The sequence below is a fragment of the Engraulis encrasicolus genome, chromosome 18 (genome assembly GCF_034702125.1).
Source record: "Engraulis encrasicolus isolate BLACKSEA-1 chromosome 18, IST_EnEncr_1.0, whole genome shotgun sequence".
NCBI classification, from domain to species: domain Eukaryota; kingdom Metazoa; phylum Chordata; class Actinopteri; order Clupeiformes; family Engraulidae; genus Engraulis; species Engraulis encrasicolus.
In genome coordinates this window covers 20,993,996-21,001,495 of record NC_085874.1, presented here as the reverse complement: position 1 = coordinate 21,001,495, position 7,500 = coordinate 20,993,996, and the positions used below count along the sequence as shown (strand labels likewise).

Here is a 7,500-nt window from a genome sequence, read left to right as displayed (position 1 = left end):
GAGCTGAAAAGGACCAGCAAAATGCTTTTTGGAGTTAAGAAGAAGCATGACAGCACAACACAACCAACAAAAAATACTTCTCCAAGACGTGTGTGTGTATGTGTGTGTGAGTGTGTGTGCGTGTGTGTGTGTGAGTGTGTGTGCGTATGCCCGGGAAGGCGACAACGGTGGGGGACAAAGTGAAATAGGTCCCCATTACATTGTAAGTTTTGAGTGAGGGGCCTTTCAAATGACAAAGGCAAAGCTGTCAGCGGCCCTGTGCGCATGTGCGAGTGTGTGTGTATGTAGTGTCTGCGAGACTGTGTATGTCTTAGTCTATGTGCATGTGTGTGTCCAAGTGTGTGTGTGTGTGTGTCTTAGCCTATGTGCATGTGTATGTGTGTGTGTGTGTGTTTTTGTATTGGTCTGAAAGGGCGGTATTGAAAGCAGAGTCTAATCCTTGGACATGAAGATGTCTGGTACTTGAGTGTCTGGCTCCCATCCAAATATATCACAACAAACTGCATCAGAGCGAAGAGAGGCGAGGCAGCCACAAGACCAGGGATAAATAGCCTTCTCTAAGCCCTGAGTGTGTGTGTGTGTGTGTGTGTGTGTGTGTGTGTGTGTGTATTAGGGATGGCACAAACCGCACCGAAAACCGAAACCGTACAATTCACACACATACCGAACCGAACCATGCAATCCGTGGCAAACCGCAATTCATGTACTGCCCAGAAAAATATTTAAAACACAGATTCTAGGAGTGTCTTATCCAGTCTCTCTGATTAAAACATTAGCGTATGAGACCAATCAGAGGATGACATAATCAAAATCACACCATTTTCACATTATAAGCCTATACAAACCACATGTAGGATATTTAGTGATAAGTCTGACTCTATTAGCCAATTGAAAGAGGGCATTGGAACGCTCAGACAGCGACATCAACTAACGACAGTTTAAGTGTAAGCGAAGGTTAGCACAAGAACCAGTTCTCAGACACATGCAAAAGGTCAAATTCAACCTATGCATCATCACTTTATAACTGCAGTTATATAAATATTGTTTAATATTCCCAGTGCACCATTTATCATGAACTAAAAAAAATAAAAGAACCGTAGAGAACCGAAAACCGTGACCTTGACACCGTGATATGAACCGAACCGTGAATTTTGTGAACCGTACCACCCCTAGTGTGTATGTGTCTGTGTGTGTCTGTGTGTGTGTGTGTGTGTGTGTGTGTGTGTGTGTGTGTGTGTGTGTGCGTGCGCGCGTGCGCGCGCGCGCGTGTGTGTGTGTGTGTGTCAGAGTAATTGAGAATATGAAAGACAGAATATATGCGTGTCCTGTGTGTGTGTGTGTGTGTGTGTGTGTGTGTGTGTGTGTGTGTGTGTGTGTGTGTGTGTGTGTGTGTGTGTGTGTGTGTGTGTGTAGATGTGGAGTGGACTCTAAAGCCTTCAGGCAAATATAATCCATGTCGAACAGAAACATTATCAGACTCTGCGGCGTGAGCAAACACACACAGGCTCTCACAGAGAACAGTGTTTACAGCAGGATTAGGGACAGCTGTGTGTCTCTAGAATTAACGTGTCACTCTCTAACACACACACACGCACGCACACACACACACACACGCACATACGGACGGACACACACACAGACAACAGCCTGTGCAATTAAAACCAAACTTCTGCAGTCTTACAGATAAATCGCATCAGTGTGCCGTCTCAACTTTCATCTTGGTCTGTCTGTCTTCTTTGCTCTCTCTCTCTCTCTCTCTCTCTCTCTCTCTCTCTCTCTCTCTCTCCTTTCCGAAGACAGAATCGACAGTCTCATCCCCAACAGTCACCAAAACGTAGGTTATGTATATAACCACGGTTCTATGAGTTCCTCCTGACCTCCAGAGGCGGTGCTTACAGCACATGGATATCCATGCACGTCAGTGCAGGTCGAGTACTTAGTAACAACAAATTCACTTGTGACCTGGGTGACGTCACCCGGTGACCCCGGGATCGGGGTCAAAAGAGCAACGCACCCAGGAAATGTCCTCTTGGCAAAATTTCTCGTGTACACTCCGAGTGACAGCCAAGCTCTGGCGGTCATCCGGAACTCATAGAACCGTGGTTATATACATAACCTTCGTTCTATATCGTTCCTCCTGACCGCCAGAGGCGGTGCTTACAGCACATAGATGACCAATACCAACAAAGTCATGAGGAGTGCCTAACCGTCGTCAGTGCTACTGAGACGGACTTGAAGCCACCGCAGTCGCCACAGGATAATGAGGGACGACATCAAGACAATAAAACCTGGTGAAGGCGCAGCCGGATGCCCAGGAGGCCGCGCCGCATACGCCTCCACACGTACCATAGGCCACATGCGAGCCAGTGCAACCTGGTCTAAAGGGCCCACGGGCTGCCAAAGTGAGAACCACAGGGGCAGCGCCAACCTGGTGGGGAAGCAAAAGGTTCATCCGCACCACCCTGTAGCCGTACCAGACGGCCCGGTACCACCTCCGGGTCCAGCCTCCATGGATGAGGCGGAACACAGGAAAAGAAGGTCAGCAACAGAGTCCTGTACGATGTTCGTAAGTGTACACCATGACCGAGGCGAGTGTCACCACCACGGACAAAGGCAGAGTAAGCAGCTGGAGACAATGCAGAACAGTCTGCGGCATTGGGACATGGCGTAGTCAAGACCATGTACCCATACCTCAAGAGGCCACAGCAAGCGGAGGCCGAGGGAAACGACGCAGGATGCCGGGGTCGGCACACACACACACCAACACCCGGAAGGAGTATAGCGTCAGGAAGGAGCGCGTCCAATGCCGGCAAGCACGTAGGATGCCAGCAGCAGGAGACCTCGAGACGGCGGTCCAGGAGGCCGCAAGTCGAGAACGGGGCAAAGCCCGCGCCATGACGGGAACGGCAACTGAAGTGGAATAAAACCACATGTAAGGAACCGCAGCGCCCAGAAGGCTACACCACAGTGCAGCAAGTGGACGGACCAAAAGGGCGTCCAGGGATCGCTGGCAGCAAGCAGAGGGCCTCCCAGCATGGCTCAGACAGGGGTGCTGCGCAAGCCACAGCAATCACCGTGCCATGGTCCGGTTCGGCAAAACCTTGCCCAGTACTCCGGACACATAGGCCTGCAACCAAGAGTCAAAGAGGCAGGCCCGGGCAGGCGGGTCGGTCACAACGGCCCAGGGTGGCCGAGAGACGGCCAACAAGACATGGGGCACCGAGCACCCTGGCGTGCCTCACGCAATGTTGCATCACAACTCCCGCAGATGAACACATCCGCGACGTGACATTGCGGCCAGGCCACAATGGCCCAGGGTGGCCGAGAGACGGCCAACAAGACATGGGGCACCGAGCACCCTGGCGTGCCGCACGCAATGTTGCATCACAACTCCCGCAGACGAACACATCCGCGCCGTGACAGTGCGGCCGGGGCAGTGTGCCTCCAGGCTCAAGACCTTGCACGCAATGTTGCATCACAACTCCCGCAGACGAACACATCTGCGACGTGACATTGCAGCCGGGGCAGCGTGCCCCCAGGCTCAACACCTGAACTGGTGAGGCAAGTAGAGCGTCCAGAACCGGGCCAATACCCGGGAAGGAGTCAAGGCCATAGGTGGAGGCCTCCAGTATGCTGGCCAAAGCCTGATCGCCAAAGCCTGATCGCCAAACCTGTGCGCAAAGCGCATACGGTCAGCCACATACGTATACGGTCAGCCACAACACACACAGAGCCCTGTAGGGGGGCGTCGGTACAGAGGGAGAGGGCCGTCCGCCCGACGAAGACAGTCAGGCTCTCCGAAGCCCTGGCAGAGAGTATGCAATCCCCTGGGTAGACACACCAGGAGAGAGGGCAGGGTGGCACGTGCTGCCAAGCAGCAGGTGCAGCCACTGCAATAGAAATGTGCAACAGGCCAGGTGGGAATGGCAACAAGCCAGGCCCAGAGAAGGCACGAGACGACACAGGGCGCACTCGCCCGCGATAAGCGAACCATCATGCCCCTGCAGCCGATAGCAAAACATGGGGCCTAACCATCCATACACCGTAGTAGCAGCCGTAGGGGCGCAGTCACCCACCGACGCTTGGAAACAGCGAGGAGAGATCACCCACGAGGCGAGCTTAGCGAGACGACGAGGAACAGTCGTCAGAAAAAGGCAAAACATGCAGCAGGGCCGCCCACGTACAGCAACAGAAGCTGTAGTGGCACCATCATCACCCCTGGGGAAAGCGATCCCATGAAACAGGGAAACATGTAAGGCAACAGAATATGGAGCGGGACCACTCCCACATACATGCCGTAGCCGCAGTGGTGTAGGCACCAAGGGCACCCCCCAGCGAGGCCATGGCGAAGTCACCAAGGGCCTACGGAGGACAACAAGCAGCAGGCTGAAGACAAAGAAAGCAGACAACTGCTTCGGGGCAGGAACGCTCACAAACAGTTGCATCAGCCACAGTGGACCTCCAGAGGGCAAAGGGGCGAAACGGCCAAAGGCCCTGCAAGGTCCGAAGGACGATGCGCCAGCCATAGGGCAGTGGGCAAAAGCGGACAATAGGAGGCAGAGCGGAATCACTCGCATACAGCAGCCGCAGCCGAAGTGGCGAGGGCACCAACGGCAACCACAATCAGCCCACGGTGAAGCCGCACACGGCCAAACGGGCCCCAGAGGATGACGCATAACAGTCCAATGATAATGCAGACGAGCAGAAAACAGGGCATGGAGCGGAACCACTCTCACACAGCAGCAGCAGCCGTAGAGGCGTAGACACCAACGGCACACTCAAGGAGCCGACAGGCGGGACCGCCCACGGCCAACATGGTAAAGAGCAGCGAGCTACACAGCATGATCTGGAGCGAAGTCACTCCAACAGCGGCAGCAGCCATGACGGCGCGGGTGCCCTGGTGTGCTCAAGAAGCCAACGGGCGAAACCGGCCACTGCCAACCAAAGCCTGGATAACGACTCGTACCAGTCGCAAGGCGATGAATAAAAGGAAGCCAGGCCGCAGGACAGGGAGCAGGACCACTCACTGCAATGCAATCATGCAAACCATGCACATTCGATACCATCACAAAGGTACCAAGGCCCACACATCAGCCTGCAGCAGCCGTCAAGGCGTAAGCGCCGGTGGCATCATCAAGAGGCCCACAGGCGAAACCACCAGCGGCCAAACACCCAGGAGGACGACACTAAACAGTCGTAGGACAGAGATAACAGTAGCCAGAGCGAGATCACTCATGCACAGGACCACCACAACGTACCGTAGCTGCACAAGTGGCGACGGCATCAAGTAGCCTACAGGCGGAAACGCCCACAGCCAGAATGACACAGAAGGACGGTGGACAACAGCCGTAAGACAACGGAGAGAGGTAGGGAACAGCGGACGAGCGGGAACACTCACGCCGTACAGCCACGCAAGGGCGCAAATTGTGCAAGCATGTAGTGCCACTGTGTAACCCATGCGCACAGAAGAACGGCAGGATGTCTGGACCCCATCAACACACCATAGCAGGCGCAGTAGCGCATGCGTCGACGGTAGTGGAGCAGCCTACAGGGCGGAAAACACCCATGGCCAGAAAACAACTCAGGGAGGCCACGTGCAAAGGTCTGAAGATCCCGGAGGAGTGTTCAGAACAGAAGGCGTGACTGAACCATCCACATAAAACAGAAATAGCCGCAGTGGTGGGAGCACCAGCGGGATTCACAAGTAGTTCTAGCCTCAGGCGAGATCACCCATGGCCACACAAACCCAAAGGGGCGTTGTGGAGCAGACCTCAGACGATGAACAAAGTTGAACACATCGGACAGGGTGTAATCATGCACACACGGTAGAAGCAGCCCTCGTGGCGGAAACGCCATCGGCATGCACAAGTAGTCCCAGCCCCAGGCGAGATCACCCATGGCCAAACAAAACAGTCACCAGACTGGGAACAGAGGTAACGCAGCAGCGCTGTACCAGGTACATCCTGAAACAGGGCAGGCGCAGGCAGGCAACCGGCATGGCGGCAACAGAAACCGGCTACGTCGCCGGCATGCGGTGTGCAAGCGAGAACACTGCCACCCTGTGCCCTCCGAGCAGGAGGCTAGAGGAGGGGAGGTAGAACGTCCAACACTCCAAACAGCCAACACCACGTCCACCCTGCGGCGCGCGTCAGGCGGAGGGCCCACACATGGCCCAGCAACATGCAGGCCGCACAGGCCAAGCAGGTTAAACCCCGCCACAGGCGTTCCCAGGAAGGAGGGGCACTCGTGAGGGTCGACATCCGTCCCCAGGACCACCCAGCAGTCGGCGCAGCAGTGGGAAAAAAACCCAACATGGAAGTCGGTAGGCAGCCGAGGACACTGGGCTGACAAGCAAACAATGCAACATACACACTAGGGCGAGGGCACCCCAACGGAAGTCAATAAGTAAGCCAGCAGGGAGGCGAGGACACCAGGCAGGCGAGCAAACACTGAGAAAAAAACACATAAAAGGGGCGAGAGCACCCCAACGGCAGGCAAAACACATGCGTACAAAAGCATACAATGCAAAATATACACCAGGGGTGAGGGCATCCCAATGGTGGTCAGTAAGGAAGTCAGCAGGTAGGCGAGGACACCGCACTGACAAGTAAGCACTGAAAATACACAACCCAGGGGGCGAGGGCACCCCAATGGCAGCCAAAACACATGCGTGTAAGCACACAACGCAAAATATACACCAGGGGCGAGGGCATCCCGATGGCGGACAGTAAGGAAGTCAGCAGGTAGGCGAGGACACCGCGCTGACAAGTAAGCACTGCAAATGTAATGTAATGAAATGCAATGTAATGTAATGTAAGCACTGCAAATACACAACCCAGGGGGCGAGGGCACCCCAATGGCTGTCAATAATGAAGTCAGCAGTGAGGTGAAGACACCAAGCTGACAAGCAAGCAATGACACAAACTGCACATTGCAGTTGGCACTGGGCAGGCGCTGTCCAACCAAAGCGACTCACAGTAGGGAACATAACCACAGCCAACATCACTAGGCTGCAAGAAATGCACAGCAATACAAGTGCATGGCAAATACACATCACAGGGGCGGAGGCACCCCAACGAGGAGACAAGCAAACAAACGACCAGGCGACAACTGAGTGATTACACAGGCAGTTGGCAGAATACAATAATACCATAATACTACACATGGTAACAGAATAATAGAACGGTGCGTGGCCCAGTAGGGAGAACACTAGCGTCAAGTGCAGACTAACCATGTAAACGATGGAGCTGGCAAGTAGCGGTGCGAGGGCCCTTTGGCGAGAACACCGGGGCAATGCAAATTGTAGATGAACCACCGCCACGCAGACAAGGAAGCCGTAATGTCAAACGAGCACGTAAGTAACGGCAAAACTAGAACTTAACAGAACGCGCCAACGCAAGCCAGCCCGTGGACAGGCACAGGCTGAAGGCGCAAGTACACTAGCGTATTACCAATAAGTTAGCAACGTTGCAACAGTTTAAATAGTTGAGAAAGGATCGA

General features: G+C 54.4%; 1 protein-coding gene across 1 annotated transcript in view; it reads right to left on the bottom strand.

The window, feature by feature from the left end:
• nbas (NBAS subunit of NRZ tethering complex) overlaps nt 1-7,500 on the bottom strand; it is a 269,476-nt gene that overhangs the window by 232,514 nt on the left and 29,462 nt on the right. The gene's annotated exons all lie outside the window — the stretch shown is intronic.